This window comes from Rhinolophus sinicus, chromosome 5, assembly GCF_057876585.1.
Source record: "Rhinolophus sinicus isolate RSI-liver-muscle chromosome 5, RSI-T2T, whole genome shotgun sequence".
NCBI classification, from domain to species: Eukaryota; Metazoa; Chordata; class Mammalia; order Chiroptera; family Rhinolophidae; genus Rhinolophus; species Rhinolophus sinicus.
This window is the reverse complement of record NC_142505.1, coordinates 50467651-50488233: the sequence shown is the minus strand read 5'-3', so window position 1 is coordinate 50488233 and position 20583 is coordinate 50467651. Positions and strand designations below refer to the sequence as shown.

General features: G+C 37.8%; 1 protein-coding gene and 1 pseudogene across 17 annotated transcripts in view; one reads left to right on the top strand and one right to left on the bottom strand.

Annotated features, from left to right (window-relative positions):
- ERC2 (ELKS/RAB6-interacting/CAST family member 2) overlaps positions 1-20583 on the top strand; it is a 918050-nt gene that overhangs the window by 530730 nt on the left and 366737 nt on the right. The gene's annotated exons all lie outside the window — the stretch shown is intronic.
- LOC109443571 (ATP synthase F(0) complex subunit g, mitochondrial pseudogene) lies at positions 17735-18045 on the bottom strand (annotated as a pseudogene).

Sequence of the window (20583 nt, the reverse complement as noted above, 5' to 3'; positions counted from 1 at the left end):
GATGGTTTGTTTTGTAAAAAGGGGACCACAATTATGACACTTTTATCACTTCACTCTTAAGGAAGTCAGTGTCACATCCTGATTCAATAGGCGTCAATCCATTAATTTGAATGCTGAAGCTATTACCTGGGTATGTCATTTTCCTTGTGAACGGAAGGCATTTACCACCTGAAAATTCTCTGCTGACGTCCTCCTAGCTCTGAGATTTGGGGAAGGATTCTTTCTCCAGAGGATGTGGATGGCCTCACTGACCTTACGCGAGCCTCTCTCTTCTCCCCCAGCGTTTTCCCTGGCTTTCCTAATACATGTGGCGTGTACTTTTTAAAAAAATCAAACCTTTTTATATTTAGATGACTGTGGCTTCATATGCCTGTCTCAAAAATAATGGAGAGAGACCTTGTATACCCTTTACCCAGTTTCTCCCAATGGTGACCTCTTGAAACACTGCAGTCTAATGTCACATCCAGGGTATTGACACTGATACAGTCAAGAGACACAACAGTCCCATCACCACAAGGATCCCTCTGTTGCCTTTTTCTAACTGCATCCAGCCTCTCCCCATACCCCGCCCTTACCACTGATCTGTTCTTCATTTCTATAATGTCATCACTTCAAGAACGTTATGTAAATGGAATCATATAGGATGTGACCTTTAGGCATTAACTTTTTTTAATTAACCAGTAATTCACTGACAATTCCTCCAAGTTGTATCAGTACTTTGTTTCTTTGTAGTGCTGAGTGGTCTTCCATGGTATAGGGGGACCACAGTGTGTTTGACCATTCACCAGTTGAAAGACATCTAGGTTGCTTCCAGTTTTTCACTGTTACTGGTAAAGCTGTTATGAACAGTCATGTGCAGGTTTTTGTGTGAACACAACTTTTTATTTCTATGAGAGAAATAATAAAAAGTGTGCGATTGCTGGGTTACATGGTAGTTGCATGCGAAGTTACAAGAAACTGCGAAATTGTTTTCAAGAGCAGTTGCACCATTTCACATTCCCACCAGCAATGTATAAGGGATCCAGTTTTTCTGCAAACTCACCAGCATTTGGTATTGTCACTACTTTTTATTTCAGCCATTCAGATAGGTATGTAGTGATATTTCATTGTGGTTTTAATTTGCAATTCTTGAATGGCTAATAATGTTGAACTTTTTTTTTCTGTGCTTATTTGCTGTCTGTATGTCCTTCTTAGCAAAATGTCTGTTCATATCTTTTGTATATTTTCTAATTGTATCAGAGATTTTCCTGTTGAGTTTTGAAAGTTCTTTATATATTTCGTACTAGTTCTTTGTCAGATATGTGGATTGCAAATATATTCTCCCAGTCGATAACTTGTCTTTTCATCCTCTTAACCAGGTCTTTCATAGAGCAAATATTTTCAGTTTTGATGAGATACAGTGTACCAATCTTCCCTTTTATGCATTGTTATTTTGGTGTCCATTGTAAGAACTAATTGCTTAGCCCCCAATTTTTTCCTAGTCTCCAATTTTTTTCTAAAAGGTTTATTGTTTTATGTTTTATATTTAAGTTCATGATCCACTTTAAGTTAATTTTTGTACAAGGTGTAAGGTTTAGGTCAATTTTTCCCCTCATGGATGTCCAATTGCTTTGGCCACGTTTACTGAAAAGACTATCTCCATGGAATTCCTTTTGCTCCTTTGTAAAACGTCACTGTAGTATATTTATATATATTTCTGTGTTCACTATTCTCTTTCACTTATCTGTGTGTCTACCCTCTGCCAATGTCATACTGTGTTGGTTACTGTAACTATATCGTAGTTATAGTATCTACTGGGTATTAGCTAAATATCCAGCAGAGGACTTCCTCCCTCTTCATTCTTCTTTGTCAGGATTGTTTTAGCTATTATAGTATCTGTATCTTTCCATATAAATTTTAGAATAAGCTTGTCTATATCTACAAAAAACTTGCTGAGATTTAGATAGGAATTACATTAAACCTATAGATAAATCTGGGAAAATTTGACATCTTTACTATGTTTAGTCTTCTAATCCATGAACACTCTACTCCATATGTCTACACTTATTTAAATCTTCATTTTTTAAACAGATTTTTGTAAATTTCAGCATATAGAGCATGTACATGTTTTAAGTTTATACTTAAATATTTCACTTTTTGGAGTGATTGTAATGGTATTTCGTTTTCGATTTTGATTGTCACATGTTACTATATAGAAATGCAATTGATCTTTGTGTGTTGATATTATATCTTGAGATCTGCTCTGCAAATAAGAGCAGTTTTATTATTTCCTTTCCAATTTTTAATGCCTTTACTTTATTTTTCTTGCCTTATTACAGTGGCTAGAATTCCAAGCATTATGCTAAATAAGAGGGGTAAAAGCAGATATCTTTGCTCCTGATCTTAGAGGGAAAGCATTCAGTCTTTCACCATTGGTACCTGTAGTTTTTTTGTTTGTTTGTTTGATTTTTTTGCAAATGCTTTTTATCAAATTAATAAAGTCCCCCTATATTTGGCATGTACCTTATTTTGCCATGTATAATACGCTCCTGTGAATAATGCACACGTATGTTTTTGGCCCACGCTTTCAAGGAAAAAATCTTTTGTTTTAATTTTCCAAGGGATTTTCCAATAATTTCTGTAAAAATGTCAGCTAGATTGCTAGCTCTCACCTGAAGTATTCAAAGAGAAATGTCTCGCTGCTCACCCTGTGGTAATAAGGTCGGCAGCACCTGTCTTATCACGTCAGCGTCACTTACTCTGGGGACAACAATAACTCGCTCTTTGTTTCATTTTGTTGAATCATTGGCCGAAATGACTTTCATTGCAAATTCGTCATAAGTTCAATGAAACCGATTATCATATTCCAGGGTATTATTTTGCATATGGATATAGTTATTGATTGCTAGAGTTATACTTTTAACTCATAAGCATAAATAAAAGAATAAAAAACATTTATATACATATGGAATTAGTACTACCCATGTATTTTTCCCTCACAAATTTGGGCAAAAAAAGTGCACATTATACACAGCAAAATACGGTACATTTTGAAATGTAATTTTATATCTTTAAAGGAAAAGGGAACTAAACAGTAGAAAGTATTTTGTTGTGCCCGTTTTGTTTTATATGATCAATAAGTGAAAGAAAGCAGTGGTTGGCAGAATTATAAGGTGACCCTCAGAATTCCGTCTCCATGGTTACATGCCCTGTGTAATCCCTGATGCTGTGGATATGATGGAATATCATTCAAGTGATTATGAGACATGATCTCATAGTCCCCAGGCCTGTGCATATGACTGCACTATGCATAATACCCAGGTCTGTGGATATGATGGGATATCACACACATGATTAGGTACATTATATGGCACAGTTGACTTTAAGTAGATTATCGTTGGTTGGCCTGATCTAATCAGTGTATCCTTAAAAGGGACTGGGCTGTTCCTGAAGAGTCAAAGCATGGGAAATACCTGATACAAGGGATGTTTTTCATTGCTGGCTTTAAAGATTTGAGGAGTCATGTGACAAGGAATGCAAATGGTCTCTAGGAGCTAGGAATGGCAAAGAAACAGGACCTCAGACATACATCTGCAGGGAATTGAATTCTACTCCAACCACATAAGCTTAGAAGAGGACCCTGAGCTCCCAGCAGAGAACGCAGAATGCCAATATCTTGATTTCAACCTTGCGAGACGGTGAGTGGACATAATTAGTCCCATTGTACTATCTGCCTAGTCTTCCAACCTACAAAATTGTGAGCTGCCAAGTTGATAGTAATCTGTTACATAATGATAGAAAACTAATATAAAAGTCAACTAAGATAGTTTGGAACATTGCTGGAATGAAAGTATGTAATGAATATTCTACACCAGTGACTCAAATGAAACCTACAGTCCATTCATTAAATTATGCTCATCCAGACATTTACGGGTGCTGATTATATACTAGATATTGTGTTCAGGACTGGGGATACTAGGAGAATGAGCCAAGGTCTTTCCTTGCTGTTGAGGGACTCATGGCCCAGAGTTTCCTCCTAGGTTCTCTCAGTATAGTTCCTTCTAACAACTGTCCCCTTACATCTCTCTCAATAAGCAGACTCACATCCTTGTAAAGAGTAAGCCATCTGCAATGCTTGAGTAAATCCCTTACCCATCCTGCACTTGAGTTATCCATCTATTAGATGCTCTGTTTCTTTGGGAATGTCTGAGGATCAAATGGGATATAGGAAACCATATTATTTAAATCAGAGGTAATGATTACCTTTCTCCAGTATACTCCTGGAGTAGATTCCTTCTCTTCTCTTCTCCCTCCTGACACCCCTCCCACTATTACCTATTGACCATCTCCTGTGTGTTTGAGAAGATGCTACTCCCAGTGGAAAGACACAAAAATGCATTATACTCCATATAGTCAAGGACCAAGATGACATACAGGGAGGCCATTAGCTACCGCTTCAGGTACATGGAACTGCGATGTAAGGATCCCTTACATGTAGGGGGATCAGAAAAGGGCTTGGAGACAGGCTTGATTTGGGCTGACTGAAAATTGTAATCATCAACAGATATGTCCTTCAGAGGAAAGCAGCAGGAGAATTCAGAGTAAAAGAGGCCCCCTTATGTTATTCCTCCTTGCAGTTGCCTCAGAATTGATTGGTGCATTGCAAAAACAGGTCTATTTGGTAACACTGCCCTGATTTGTTGAATGGGAATGAATAGACCTTACTAATAGAGGCTACCAAGTGGCATAGACAAATGGTTTTCATTTTCTAGGGCCTGACAACTTATTTTGAGTGCTGCAGGAACAAAATGATAACAACAACAAAATCAGAAAATGCTGAACAAGCACAAAACTAAACAAACACGCCAACTACCATGCTGGACTTCCAAAAGCCATAGGAACTTTAGGAGGGAACAAGGTGAAATGAACAACGTTCAAGTGTGTTGTAGGGCAGGGTGGAGGTGGTAGGAATGACTGTTGACAGCTCTGGAGTCACTAACACTCAGGCACTCCCTGGTGAACCCAGATTATAATCAGCATAAATCTAAGTGACTGTCAGGGGCAAAGTAGCCATGCCTGGAAGTGTAGCAAGTCTTAAGATCCTTTTGGCTAAGGGTAGCTGCCACCATAACTGCCACCAGAGGGCCCCACCCTGCCCTGGAGTTCTGTTTTTTATTACTCTCCTTTGGAAGCTGTGGTCTACCAGCAAATTTTTCCGTGGAGCACAAGTCCTTTCTATACAGATTTTCTTTGGTTGCAATTTTTAAAAATTACTCCTTTTTACATTAATACTTCATGCTTGCAGCAGTAAGTACCAAAAAGAATATAATAGATTACATGAAATCTCTAAGCCTAGAAACAATCTGCCATGAATACTTTGGTGCATTTCCTTCTAGTCTTTTTTCTCTGACTATATATATAGAAATCTACGCATAGTTGGCATTCTGTTGTATTTACTATGGACTAATCCGCTTTTCTCATTTAGGATTTCATGACTATCTTTCCTTTATATTAAATCTTTCTACTTAATGTGTAACGTCTGACCAACATGTCAACAGTTGGATGCCCGTGATTTTATTATTCAGTTTCTTTGCAACACTTACACACACACACACACACACACACACACAAAATATTTCTGATTTTGATAAGCAACACTGTAATGACCATGTTTATTTTATCCTTAGAATAAATTCCTCGGGGCACATCCCTTATTATGTTCATAGAATTAATTCCTAAAGTGGAATCACTGTGTCAAATGACAATTTATGAGTTACAACGAATTTAAAGGAGTTTAAAAGTATACCTCATGTGTTCCAAAAAGGTAAACTTTCCACAAAGATTGAAGTAATTTCTAAACATCACCATTGGACAATAAAGTTGTAAAGCTTGGATGCTCTGGCTCTTGCCAATACACTAGCCACTAGACATATGGCTGTTTAAATTTTAGTTCATTAAGATGAATTAAAAATTCTATTCCTCAGTTGCACCTGTAACATTTCCAGTGCCCTACAGCCACAGGGAGTGAGTGGCCTGTGTACTAGACAGCTCAGATTAGAAGCTCGCCATCATTGCAGGATGTTCTCTTGGACAGTGCAGCTCGAATGTCTTCATGAGTCCCTGTATGATTGTCTTTGGGACTTAGCTAAACTAAGACAGACTAAAATATGAACACATATTTCGTGTGTGATTCATTTGGATTGTTATAAATAGATTTTGTAGTAAAAATTTCACCATTCCATTGAAGATGAAAAAACTGTTATATGTCACTCTGAAAATGTAAGAACATGGACATTCAACCCTATGTCCTGCTTACTCGCCCTCTAACAGGCGGAAAACGAAATGCTGGTATTTAAACTAAGATGACTGTTGATAATGATTGCAGGCTACTGTGTGCTTACTATGTAGCAAGCACGTAACTATTACAACTTAGATATTCTTCACAAGGATGTTAGAAGGTACCTTATTAGCCATATTTTCCAGAAAAGAAACTGATGTACATGAAACACAAGTATCTTTCCCAGGGTTACTCAGCCCTTGATTGGAACCCAAGCCCTCTGGCTACAGAGTCCACCGTCTTAACCACTCCCCTCACTGCTTGGCAAAAATGTTTGAAACTCTGGTAGAGGAGACCAGCTCTTTGCCATGCTGCAGGACTGAGCACACATAAATAAAGAAGACCTCCCCGGTGCTCAAGAAGTGCCTACAGCAAACACACACAGAAACACATCCTACACAGCCTTTTCCTCGGGGAGGTTCCACAGAGCCCAAACTGGAGAAAGGAAAATGCTCAAAGGCATTCTGGAGACACTGTTACTCATTGGTTCTGCAACACTGTTTGATTTAACCGTGTCTGTGGAGTCAGATGTATGTATTTCACACATTTCTTCTCCATCCATCTTTTATTGTGGTGTGAGGTTTTGTGAATGAGTCTGGGAAGAGAAGGAGGGGAAAGGGAGAATTTAAAATGTAGTCAGAATCCACAAGCTTGAGCCCAAACAGTCGCTGAGGGTATTTGTTTGCAGCTGAAGGGTCAGAAGTGACACATTTAAGCAAAGCTCCTAGAGGCTTCAACTTCAGTGAGGAGTAAGCAAATCCCCAACTACAATCTTGAGGGTCCTTGGGTCCCAGCAAAAAGCAGTCTGGGGATTTTCAGTTTCAACCTTTTCCAAAAGGTGTCACTCTAAGGCAGCAGTGGGGAGGTAGAAGGCGGTGGAGATAGCAAAGTCAGATAAGAGTAATTGGAAAAATAAGATTAGCAATCCTTGTTTTAACAGATCCTTCAGCCACAGCATCTCTGTCTGAGAAGCTGTTCTGTTGAGGAGGGAGGGTTTCAGCGTTTACCTTCACCTTCTGATCTCAGGGTGACCTGTGTGCCCAGAGCAGAGCTGGGCCAAGTCCCAACTATTCCCACAGGACCAATTCACTTTCTGGTTTTGCTATAACCTAGGATATGGGAATTTCATTGGCTCTGTGTTCTGGTGCAAACTGAAAACTACCCTCCTCTTGCATTCAGGATGGAGTGAGGACAGAAAACCAGATGGATGGTGATTGCTAAGGCAGAAGAGCCCATGCATTTTTAAAATATGATTTTAAAAGCTGTTAAAAAATGCCAGATTATTAACACAAAATAGATAGTAACTAAATACTGACATACAATTTAACGAAGAAAAATTTCTTATCAAAATATTTGAATATCAGCTCTTCCCAAGAAAGCCTCTTGAAAAAGTGCTAGACATTGCCACGTGTCCGGAAGAGACACACAGAATCCGGAGCGTGGCTCTTGGCAGATAACTGAGAGAGAAGCTGGTTTTCAAATATTTAGTTAAACAACACAAATGTATGTGTAAGTTTAAGTCGACACATGTTAATGATTTAAGGTCTTAAACAGGTTTTTTATTTTATTGTTTTAAGGCTCTGCTGCTCACTTTAAAAGTCCCGACAGTTTCTCCAGAGCTGGGTGTAAGCACTAGACTCTTTAGAAATTTGTCTGATGGCTTCATTATTCTTAAAGTACACAGAGTTATGCATTATTCAAATACAGTTGAGTAGTCCTGGTAACTTAACTGTTTTATAAGAGAATTTTTATGATCTGCCACAGAGAATGACTAATAAAATCAGAAATGACACACAATTATTTAAGTTTCCTTTTTTTTAAATTGGTGAGGCCAAATAGATATCTAGCTTGAAGAAACCTTTAATTATTATGTTTAGATATGTAACACCAAACCAACATATTTTAAAATGTAATCTTACTTTTAGAGATATAAGATGAGAATACTAGTCTTGCCATACATATCTGGGGACTTTTTAGGAAATTATTTTAAATGAAACATCGTGAGTGTTATAGATTTCGGAGGTTTGCTGTGAATTCTGTTTACATCACGGATGGCATTTTAGGAACTAAACAGCCTTTCTAAAACACCCTCACACCCCACTCCAGGAGATACCGTGTTTCCCCAAAAATAAGACCTGGCCTTGTATTAAGTTTTGCTCCAAAAGACGCATTAGGGCTTCTGTTCAGGGGATGTTATCCTGAAAATTCATGCTAGAGCTTATTTTCTGGTTAGGTCTTATTTTCGGGGAAACACGGTATTATTGTCTGGTGAGTTACCAATCGATATGCTTCTAAAAGAAGCCAATTCTGTGTTAAATGGAGACAAATGGGTTGCTTTCCTGCTGAACTTCTCGGAAGTGTTTCGTGGCTCATAATCATTGTGATTGTCCAAGCAGAAGGTCCCTAATGGACAGGACCACGGCCCATGCGTCACTAGCCCCTGTTTTTACCCTCCTCTCCAGCAGACCACTCCCACTGGCCTGCTTTAGGGAGTCAGGCCATGAGGCCTTGGGCAGGATTGGCTCCTGTTTTACTCTTGCTAATCGAGAAGTACTTTAATCATTTTTAAATCACAATTGTGATGAAAGAGTTGTTTGGTTAAAGGTTTGATTGGAGGTCTGGCCTGCCAGACCAGACAGCTTCTGAGGACTAGTCTGTCACTGGGATCTGGCAGAGGGACTGGCACATTGGAATTGCCCAGACAAGCAGTGGAATAAAGGAAGTAAGGAGTGCACATCTCCCAGCTTTCAATCACTGCACCCTGTGAAAGAGGCCAGGGCTTTGGGACAGAGCCCTGGGGAATGGGTGAGATCCGTAATTGGAGGGGTCAGCATAGGCACGGCCAGGGGTGTGGCTGCATGTGTGTGCGTGATTGGTTGAGGGTAGACAAGAGCAAGCACAAGATCCTGAATTCAGGAATAAGCATCACTTACTGAAAATTTACCAGGCACCGTGTTAATGAGACCTGACAGTCCCATGGCACCAAGTAGTAGGCATGGTTCTTAGGACATCAGGCATGTTAACCCACTGAATCTTTAAAAAATTCTCCAAGCTTAGTTCTGCTTTTACCCCCACTTCACAAGTGAGGAACCTGAGGCTCAGAAAGTTTTTATAAGTCCCTCAGGTGACACAGCTAGTAAGTGGTAGGCTAGCCCCCGCCCTTTGTAACCACTCCGCTGTGCTACCTCTTCTCTTTTCCCTTTTGCACTAAGAGCTTTACATTCAATGCCTCGTTCAGCACTTGTAACTCTGATGAGAAGGACTGTCGTTCTAGATGAGGAAACTGAGACACTTTCCTATGGCTCTATGATTGATAAATGGCAAAGCAGGTATTATTGGGACAGTTTGGCCTCATAATCCATGCATTTAACCATCCTCAGTATTTTAAAATACGTTTTAAATGTTTTAAATTTTAAATCCTAAGTGGAATGCTATATATGAAATGAAAAAAAGTAGAACAACCCCCTTTGAGAGGGGGATGCTGGCTGCAGACCTGTGTTGAGTCACGCTCCTTTTCTCACTCCACTGACCTGCGTCAGCCCCTAGATGACTTTGTGGAACCCTTCATGCTCTGGGGAACACAGTTTGAAAACCACCAGTGTGGGTAATCGGGAGCCCCTCGACATGTTGGAGCTGGGCCAGTGATACAATTTTTGACAAAATATTGATGGTTTAGGCTTATTTTCCTGGAAGTAGGGAGATAAGCTGTGACAAGTCCTGTGGCACATCTTTTAATCTTGGCCCCAGGGGGCCCAGTTCAAACATATGCAGTTAAGATAACTGAAAAAACAAAACAAAAAATCAGGAAAGTCTAACCTTCATTTTTGTCTTTGGAAAACATCGAAGAGGCCCCAGAATGACCCCTAGTAACTTTTTATTTCTCTTCCCTTGTTCTCTTTTTCCCAGTTTTCTCATTCTGCCCTTAAAACAAAATAAAAACCTTTCTTTATGCTCAGTTTCCATGCTCCTTCTTGCTCTTTCCTCTCCCACTTCTTTTTCCCACTTTTTATTGTATAGATCATGACAGCCTGCACTCCAGAACCCTATACCTCGGCACCCAGTTTCACACGTCCACTTTGCTACCCATTTGCTAAATCCATTTCCTAAAGTTCCAGAACAGACCTGGCTGAGAGATACACTCTGGTGGGCGTAGAGGTAGAGACAAAGGCTAGGAACACACACACACACACACACACACGCACACGCACACACACACACACACACACACACACACAATTATTTTCAACTCTATCATATATGTGGGAAGGGAAGGGACCTGAGTTTGCGGCATCAGAAGTAATGATAGAAAGGAATGATGGATCCAAGAAGTATTCCAAAAAGAACTATAGGATTTGATGATGAATGGAAAATAAAAGAGGAAAGGAAGAAAGAAGAGACAAATGTGGCTCTGAGTTCTTAAACATGAGTGATTGAGAAAAGCTCAGGGTGTTGGACCAAAATGGTGGATTGGTTAAGGGGTGGGAGGTTGGGAGGGAGGGGGTTGGTGATAAGGATTTGGTTTAGGCAGATGTTACTGGATCATGAGTTGGCCTTTGGTCATCCTGAATTTAAAGTGATATTAGGACATCCAGACACAAGTGACCAACAGGTGGTTAGGTATATATGGAAAAGGTCAAGTGAGTAAAAGAACGTAACATTTGGAGAATTATCTGCCTGGAGGTGAGAGCTGTGGAGACAGATCTCAATGCTTCCGAGGAGCCATCCAGATGAGGAAAATGCCTCTAGGACAGAGTCATAAGGGCGAGGACCCAGGTAGGGACTACCAGAAGTTGAAGAATTTACTAAAGAAACAGGGGAAATAGGTTCTCACTCTAAAGAGAGCTTCAGAGAACCCAAGGGAAGTGTGGGTTTTAGAAAAATGGGGTCAGATACAGCCCCACTCACCAGGAAAACTGTGTTTCCAAGAAACTGTTTAATGACAAGGGGGAATTCTCATGATACATTTATTGAAAACTGTTTACAAAATTCTGTACAGCATCTCAATCACACACACACACACACACACACACACACACACACACACTTCCAAGTGATGGGATTTGGTGTAATCTTTGTGCGTATGTGTGTGTGTGTATGTGAGTTAAGTTTATTGGGGTGACACTTGTTAGCAAAGTTACATAGATTTCAGGTGTACAATTCTGTAATACATCATCTATATCTCACATTGTGGGTTCACGACCCAGAGTCAGTTCTCTTTCCATCACCATATGTTTGATCCCCTTTACCCTCACCTATCATCCTGCTTACCCCTTACCCTCTGGTACCCACTAAACTATTGCCTGTGTCTATGAATTTTGTTTCTTCATTTGTTTTTCTTGTTCTTTTGTTGTTTTCAGTTTTGTATACCATATATCAGTGAAATCATATGGTTCTCTGCTTTTTCTGTCTGACTTATTTCGGATTTGGCATAATCTTAACTAAAAAAATGTCATTATTTAATCTTAAATTTAAAAAGAAAACAAATTTTCATATCTATGTCTTTTAAATTCTGTACACTGAATGTAATTTATCTTATTAGAAAACGGTTATTTTATTAATATCTGTTAGAAGAAGAAGAAGAAATCCCATATAGGCTACAGCATCTCACTCAACGCCCACAAGCATCTAATAGAGTAAGCAACATGGTCCCTGTTTCCAAATAAGGAAACAGAAGCTAAAAGAGATGAAGGAACTTGTGTCAGTCACATAGTAGTAAGTGTGGGAGCCAGGATTCTAATCTGTTGGTTTTTAAGACACAAACTATATATACATAGCCAGCTAGAATGTGGTAAGACTTTGCAGAAGGGGAAGAAGTTGGGGGAGCCATGCGAAGAAAAGACACTTGGTAAGAAGGAAGTTACCCGTGGCCTGCAAGGGTAGAGTTTCCATAAGGTAGCAGATAGGCCATGTCAAGCTGCAGGGGACTGACAACTCCTCATCGTAATGTGACACAGCAAAGGACTTGTTTGGGTCATGTGGGTTGGCCTTGGGCTTCACTGTGATCCCTCAGGGACTCAGACTGAAGGAAACATCGTCTGAAACATGCCTCTACACTTAGCATGTCAGGGAAAAGGGGAGGTGGGGGTCGAGCACTAACCCTTAAGTGCTTCTACCTGGATATGACAATGATTTGATCGGCCAAAGCTCAACAACGTAAAGAAAGAGGTTCCTATCATGTGCCCGTAAGGAGAAGTGGCATGTTGTGAGCCCTTCTAATGACCACCACAGCAGGGTACATGTTTCTTGCTTTTTAATGCTCTTGCTTTCATAGGAAAGGAAACATTCGCAGAACTCGAGAACATTTAACACAGGAGGCACCATGGGCAACATCTATGAAACAGACTTCAAGAGTCAGGGATTATTGGCACAAAGCTAGAAACAGTGGTCATGTTAGGACTCGAATGATAGATACCTGAGTCACTGCCGCAGGTGGTCCTCAGAATGCAATACTCACTGGCCAGGGGCACGTGAATTAGAAGGAATACGAGGCCTTGGCCTGGGGAGCTATTTCTAAGGTGTTGAGAAGAGCAGCCTCACCTATACTAGAAGGCATAATGTTGGAAGCCAACCTGGCATTTGCATCAGTAAAACCTCTGGATTATATCTCTCAGGTGCCAAGGTTTTTCCATGTGCTTATTGCTGCAATGCCCAGGGTAGATTGCAAGTCATTAATCTAAGGTGTAATTGTTAAAGTTGGGTTAATGTAAAACTAGTTGGTGCGTGCCCCAAGTAGTCAGGTCGCAGGTGAACTTGGAAACCCAGTTCAGTGGTTCTGTGTCTACAGATTGCAGACAGGTCAGCTTCAACCAATGAGAGAGATTCAGAAAGGAGACTCCAAGCTACTTTCTCTATTTTTTTTTTTTTTTGGGGGGGGATTAATAGTACATTGATTAGAATAAAGAACAATTTATTGATGGAAATGGGGTCAAGAGGACACAGGCAATCCTGTATGTAGAATCAGGATCTGGGTCAGCACTTGGAATGACCACAGTTCTGATATTTTTCTTTTCTCTTTTCTCTTTTCTCTTTTCTCTTCTTTTCTTTTCTTTTCTCTTCTTTTCTTTTCTTTTCTTTTCTTTTCTTTTCTTTTCTTTTCTTTTCTTTTCTTTTCTTTTCTTTTCTTTTCTCTTTTCTTTTCTTTTCCTTTCCTTTCCTTCCCTTCCCTTCCCTTCCGTTTCCTTTCCTTTAATCCTTCCTTCCTTCCTAATTATAGTTGACATACAGATGTACAGCATAGTGATAGAACATTTATATACCTTACAAAGTGATCACCACAATAAGTCTAGTAACCATCTGTCACCGTACATAATTATATTATTAACTATATTCCCTGTGCTGTATATTACATTTGCATGACTTATTTTATAACTGGAAGTTTGTACTTCCTAATCCCTTCCCCTGTGCTACCGGTCCCCCACCCCCGTCCCCTCTTGCAATCATCAGTTTGTTCTCTGTATCTGTGAGTTTGTTTCTGTTTAATTTTTTGTTAGATCCCACATATAAGTAAAATCATATGATTTTTGTATTTCTCTGTTCGACTTATTTCATTTAGCATAATATCCTTTAGGTCCATCCATGTTGTCACAAATGGCAAGCTGTCATTCTTTTTTATGACCAAGTAACATTCCATTGTGTGCATATACCAGATCTTCTTTATCCATTCATCTATCAATGGACACCTAGGTTGCTTTCATATCTTGGCTGTTACAAAATAGGATGCAGTGAACATATGGGGTGCATATATCTTTTTGATTTAGTGTTTTTGTTTTCTTTCAGATAAATACTCAGAAGTGGAATTGCTAGGTCATAAGGTAGTTCTGTTGTTAATTTTTTGAGAAGTCTCCATACTGTTTTCCATAGCGGCTTCTCTAGTTTACAATCCTGCGTACCTACTGTGCATGATGGTTTCCTTTTCTCCACACGCTGGACAACACTGAATATTTGAAGTCTTTGATAATAACCATTCTGACAAGTGTGAGGCGATAATATCTCATTGTGGTTTTGATTTGTTGAACATCTTTTTATATGTCTCCTTTGGAGAAATGTCTATTCAAGTCCTCTGCCCATTTTTTAATTGGATTTCTTCTTTTTTTAAATGTTGAGTTGTATACATTTGTTCTGTATTTTGGTTATTAACCCTTTATCAGGTATATCATTAGCAAATATCTTTTCCCATTCAGTATATTGCCTTTTCGTTTTGTTCATGGTTTCCTTCACCATGTAAAAGCTTTGTACTTTAGTGTAGTCCGATTTCTTTATTTTTGTTTTTGTTGCCTTTGCCCAAGGAAATATATCCAGAAAAATACTACTAAGAGTCAGTTTATTTCTAGATCTTCTAGATCTTATATTTAAGTCCTTAATCCATTTGGAGTTTTTTTAGTTTTTTTTTTTGTTTTTTGTTTTTTTTTTATGGTGTCAGAAAGGGGTTTGGTTTCATTTTTTTCTTTTTATTTCTTTTCCTTTACCTTTTTTTTTTTTTTTTTTTTTTAATGTATCAGTCTAATTTTCGAACAGCATGTATTGAAGAGACTGTCTTTTCCCCATTGTATATTCTTGCCTCCTTGGTCATAGATTAATTGACCACATAGGTGTGGGTTTGTTTCTGGGCTCTCTATTCTGTTCCATTGATCTATGTGTCTGCTTTTGTGCCACTACCATGCTGTTTTGATTACTATAGCATTATATTATAGTTTGAAATCAGGGAGAGTGATACCTCCAACTTTGTTTTTCTTTTTCAAGGTTGATATGGCTATTCAGGGTCTTTTGTAGTTCCCTATAAATTTTAGGATTATTTGTTATAATTCTGTAAAAAATGACATTGGTGTTGTGATAGCGATTGCATTGAATCTGTAGATTGCTCTGGGTAGTATGGAAAGTTTAACAATATTAATTCTTACAATCCATGATCATGGTATATCCTTCCATTATTTTGTATTCTTCAATTTCTTTCATCAATGTCTTACAGTTTTTAGAGGACAGTTCTTTTACATCCTTGGTAAAATTTATTCATAGGTATTTTGTTCTCTTTGAGGACTGTAAATTGTGTTGTTTTCTTTCTTTCTGGTTATTCAATAATAGTGTATAGAAATGCATCAGATTTCTGAATTTTAATTTTGTGTACTGTAACTTTACTTGAATTCATTTATTAGTTCTAATAGTTTTTTGGTAGAGTATTTAGGATTTTCTACATATAGTTTTATGCTATTTGCAAATAGTGACAGTTTTACTTTTGTCTTTCCAATTTGGATAACTTTTATTTATTTTTCCTGTACGATTGCTGTCACTAAGGTTTCCAGTACTATTTTGAATAGGAGTGGTGAGGGTGGGCATCCTTTTCTTTTTCCTGATCTAAGAGAAAAAGCTTTTAGTTTTTCACCATTGAGTATGATGTTAGCTGTAGGTTTATCATATATGGCGTTTATTATTTTGAGTTATGTTCCCTCTATATCCACTTTGTTGCATTTTTAATCATAAAAGGAGGTTGAATTTTATCAAATATTTTTTCTGCATCTATTGAAATGATCATATGATTTTTGTCTTTTATTTTGTTTATGTGGTGTATCATAATTGATTTGCAGATATTAAACCATCTTTGCATCCCTGGAATAAATTCAGCTTGATCATGGTGTATGATCTTTTTAACGTATTGCTGGATTTGGTTTATTAATCTTTTGTTGAGGATTTTTGTATCTATTTTCATCAGGGAAATTGACCTGTAATTCTCTTTTTTGTACTGTCTTTGTCTGGTTTTGGTATCAAACTAATGGTGGCCTTGTAAAATGAGCTTGGGAGCCTTCTCTCCTCCTGGATTTTTTGGAATAGTTTGAGGAGAATAGATGTTAATTCTTTTTTGAGTGTTTGGTAGAATTCACCTGTGAAGCTGTCTGGTCCTGGACTTTTTTGTTTATTGAAAGTTTTTTTATTATGATTCAATTTTGTTACTAGTAATTGGTCTGTTCAGATTTTCAGTTTCTTCTTGAATAAGTCTTAGAAGATTATATGTTTCTAGAAATGCATCCATTGATTCTAGGTTTTCCAATGTGTTGATGTATAATTTTTCATAGTATTATAATCCTTTACATCTCTGTGCTGTCAGTTGTCATCTTTCCTCTTTATTTCTGATTTTATTTATTTGGGTCCTCTCTTTTTTTTTCTTGATAAGTCTGGCTAAAGATTTATCAATTTTGTTTATCTTTTCAAATAACCAGCTTTTAGTTTCACTGATCTTTTATATTGGTTTTTGTTTGTTTCTATTTTATTTATTTCCATTTTGATCTTTGTTGTTGTTTTTTTACTCTACTTACATTGAGCTTTATTTGGTTTTTCTCTTGTTCCTTTAGGTGTAAGTTTACATTGTTTATTTGAGATTTTTCTTATTTTTTGAGGTAAGCCTGTAGTGCTATGAATTTTTCCCTTAGAACTGCTTTTGTTGTGTCCCACAGATTTTGGATCATTGTGTTTTCATTTGTCTCAAGAATTTTTTTTTTTTAACTGCCTGCTTTATTTCTTTGTTAACCCGCTGATTGTTTGGTAGCATGTTGTTTAACTTGGGTTTCAATTTTTCTTCTTGTAAGTGATTTCTAGTTTCATACCATTGTTTTGTTTGTTTGTTTGTTTGTTTGTTTTTTCTTTTTGTATTTTGATAACCAATCACTTCTGTTTATCTCAGTACATAATATATTTTTTAGACCCAAGTATGATTCTTCATTATCACTCTGTTTAAATATCCATAAGGTATTTTTATTATTTTTGCAAAGATAGGTTATAAAAATTGCAAAACCAGATAGATTAATAGTAATACACATATCAAAATTAGGTTTAAAATGTAGGTCACAGCTCTCATTCACTCCGTCTGGGCACTGAAGATGTTATAAAGATACATACTTAGAATACCACCAAGTATCCCAACACTTCAGACACGGGTGTTGTCAAAAAGGTCTTTCTCTGAGTTTATTAAACAGAAACCATCCAAATTTTATTTTTATATTACTGACATGATTTCATTTTGGTACATGGAATTATTATTTCTCCTACTGTAGCAAGTTCTAATTTTTTCAAGGCCTTTCCCCCAACTTTTATGGAAATAAAATATTATATGTCCAACCTGTAACTTAAAATATTATCCTGATAGATATATATACCAGGTTGGTATATTTAGATATATCCTTTCGAATTTCAGGCTAAGCAAAGATATAAATTTAGGGCTATATTAACATTATTAAAGCAGAAGACAATCCAACTTGATATCAAGAGAAAATGTGAGTGTTTGATACAGTTTGATATAGAAAATATCATGCAGTGTTTGATATAGAAAATATTGATTTTTGACATGTTTTATTCAAATACCAGTCTGATGACAGAAGGCCCCAAAACATTCAAATAATAAATGCAAAAGAAACAGATGTTAAAAATTGGTCTTCAAACATGATAGCCAATGATGCCATGCTTGCCTGTGATCTCACCAACATAAAGCCACATCCACATCTAATTGCCACCAAACCATTCAGCAGAGCTTCCTTAGCTGTGAGCTATTTGAAGCTACCAGTTTGAGCACTGTTGACTATTTTTTTCAAGCTCTGAGTAGCTGTAGTGACCTCAGCAGGGGTTGGAGGAACTGGCTCAACCTTGGCATAGTGCCAGAATGTGGCCAATCGAGGCTTCAAGTAAGTCACAGTAGTGTTTTCTAGTGCCAGGGCCTTCTCTGTGAGGTTACAGACAAATTGGGCCATGGTTCTAGAACAGGAAGTGCGTGACCTTGGATGGATTGGGTGAGATGCTTGATATGATTTCAGTCCTCTTAAATTCATTGAGATTATTTTTATGGCCTGCTGTGGTCAATCCTGGACAATGTGCACTTGAAAAAAAAATGTGTGTTCTTCTATTTTTATGTGGCATGTGCTGTAAATATCTACAAGTCTATCTGGTCTAATGTGCCACTTAAGGCCTTATTTCCTTGTTGATTTTTCTGTCTGGATGGTCTATCCATTGATGTAAGTGGAGTGTGAAGTCCCTGCTTTTATTGTATAACTCTCAATCTCTCCTTTAAGTCTGTTAATATTTTTTTTATATATTTAGGTTCTCCTTTGTTGGGTGTGTAGATGTTTACAAGTGTTATATCCTCTAGTTGGATTGATCGTTTTATCGTTATGTAATGACCTTTTTTGTCTCTTGTTCCAGTTTTTGTCTTAAAGTCTATTTTGTCTGATGTAAGTATTGCTACCTGAGCTTTCTTTTCACTTCCATTAGCATGAAATATCTTTTTTCAATCTTTATTTTGAGTCTTTGTGTGTCTTTCAATCTGAAGTGAGTCTCTTGGAAACAGCATATGGATGGGTCTTGTTTTTTTTTTAATCCATTCAGCCACCCTATGTCTCTGGTTGGAGCATTTAGTCCATTTACAATTAAAGTTATTATTGATAGGTATGTAGTTATTTTAATTTTAATTGCTTCCTGTTGTTTTTGTGGTTCTTTGTTTCTTCTTCTCTTGCTCTCTTCTCTTGTATAGTGATGACTTTCTTTAGTAGTTCGTTTGCGTTCCTTTCTCTTTATTTTTTGTGTATCTGTTATAGGTTTTTGGTTTGTGGTTACCATGAGATTCATATATAACATGCTATGTTTATAGCAGTCTGCTTTAAGTCGGTGGTCACTAAGATCAAATGCATTCTAAAAGTACTATATTTTTCACTCACCCGCCCCCAAGGTTTATGTTTTTTGACATCATATTTTCCACCAGGTGTTTGTGTTTACATTCTTTAATTTATTATTGTAATTACACATGATTTTACTACTTTTGTCTTTTAACATTCCTACTAGCTTTATATAATTGGTTGATCCACTGCTTTTACTAAATGTTTGCCTTTATCAGTGAGATTTTTTTCTTATATTTTCTTACTTTTAGTTTTAGCCTTTTCTTTTCCACTTAAAGAATTCCCTTTAACATTTCTTGTAGTGCCAGCTGAGTAGTGATGTACTCCTTTAACTTTTGCTTATCAGGGAAACTATCTTTCAATTCTGAAAGATAGCCTTTCTGGATTAGGGTATTCTTGGTTGCAGGTTTTTTTGTCATCACTTTGAACATATTATGCCATTCCCTTCCATCCTGCAAAGTTTCTGCTGAAATGATAATCAGTTGATGATCTTACAGGTTTTCCCTTATGTGTAACAAACTGCTTTTCTCTTGCTGCTTTTAATATTCTGCCTTTATCTTTAACTTTTGGCATTTTAATTATAATGTGTCTTGGTATGGGCCTGTTGGAGTTTATCTTGTTTGGGACTCTGTGCTTCCTGGACTTGGACGTCTGTTTCCTTCACCAGGTTATGGAAGTTTTCCATCATTGTTTTTTCAGATAGGTTTTCTATCCTTTTCGCTCTCTCTTCTCCTGCTGGGACCAATATGATGCAAATGTTGGTATGCTTGATGTTGTCTCATAGGTTTCTTAAACTATCCACATTTCTTTTTCGTTTTTCTTCTTGTTTGATTCTGTGATTTCCACTACCTTGTCTTCCAGTTCATTGATTTGGCCTTCTGAATCATTTAACCTTTTGTTGATTTCCTCTAATGTATTTTTTTGTTTTAGTTATTGTATTCTTTGATTCTTATTGATATTTTTTTCATATTTTCTGTCTCTTCATTAACGTTCTTACTAAGTTCATCTATTCTTCTCCTGAGTTTGTTGAGCATCTTTATAAACAGTATTTTGAATTTTTAATCTGGAAGATTGTTTGTCTCTGTTTCATTTAGTTCTTTTTCTGGGATTTTTGTCCTGTTCTTTCATTAGGAAGACATATTAATATGTCTCCTCATTTTGGCTGTCTCTGTGTTTTTATCTATGAATTAGGCGAAAGAGTAACCTCTCTCAGTCTTGAATGAGTAGCCTTATGTAGGAGCTTCCGTTTTGTAGACTGAGTGTGCCAGGTGTCTTTGGCAGGCTGGTTGGAGGTGGAACTGGTGCCGACCCAGGCCGTTGGGAGTCCTGGGGGCAAGCCATGCTGGGGCCACTTTGGCAGTCTGGCTATAGCTGTAGCTAGAGAGGGCCACAGGAAATTCCAGGAGCAAGCTGCATCTGGGTTGGAACTGTAGCTGGAGCTGGTATGAGCCACAATGTGTCCCAGAGCAAACCACATCAGGGACTGCCTTGGCAGGTCAGCTGGAAGCTGTAGTTGGAGCAGGCAGTAGGGAGTCCTGGGAGTAAGCTGTGCTGGTCAGGAGCTGTAGCTGAAGCCAGCATGGGTTGCAGGTGGGGCCAGGAGCTATTGCTGGAATGGGT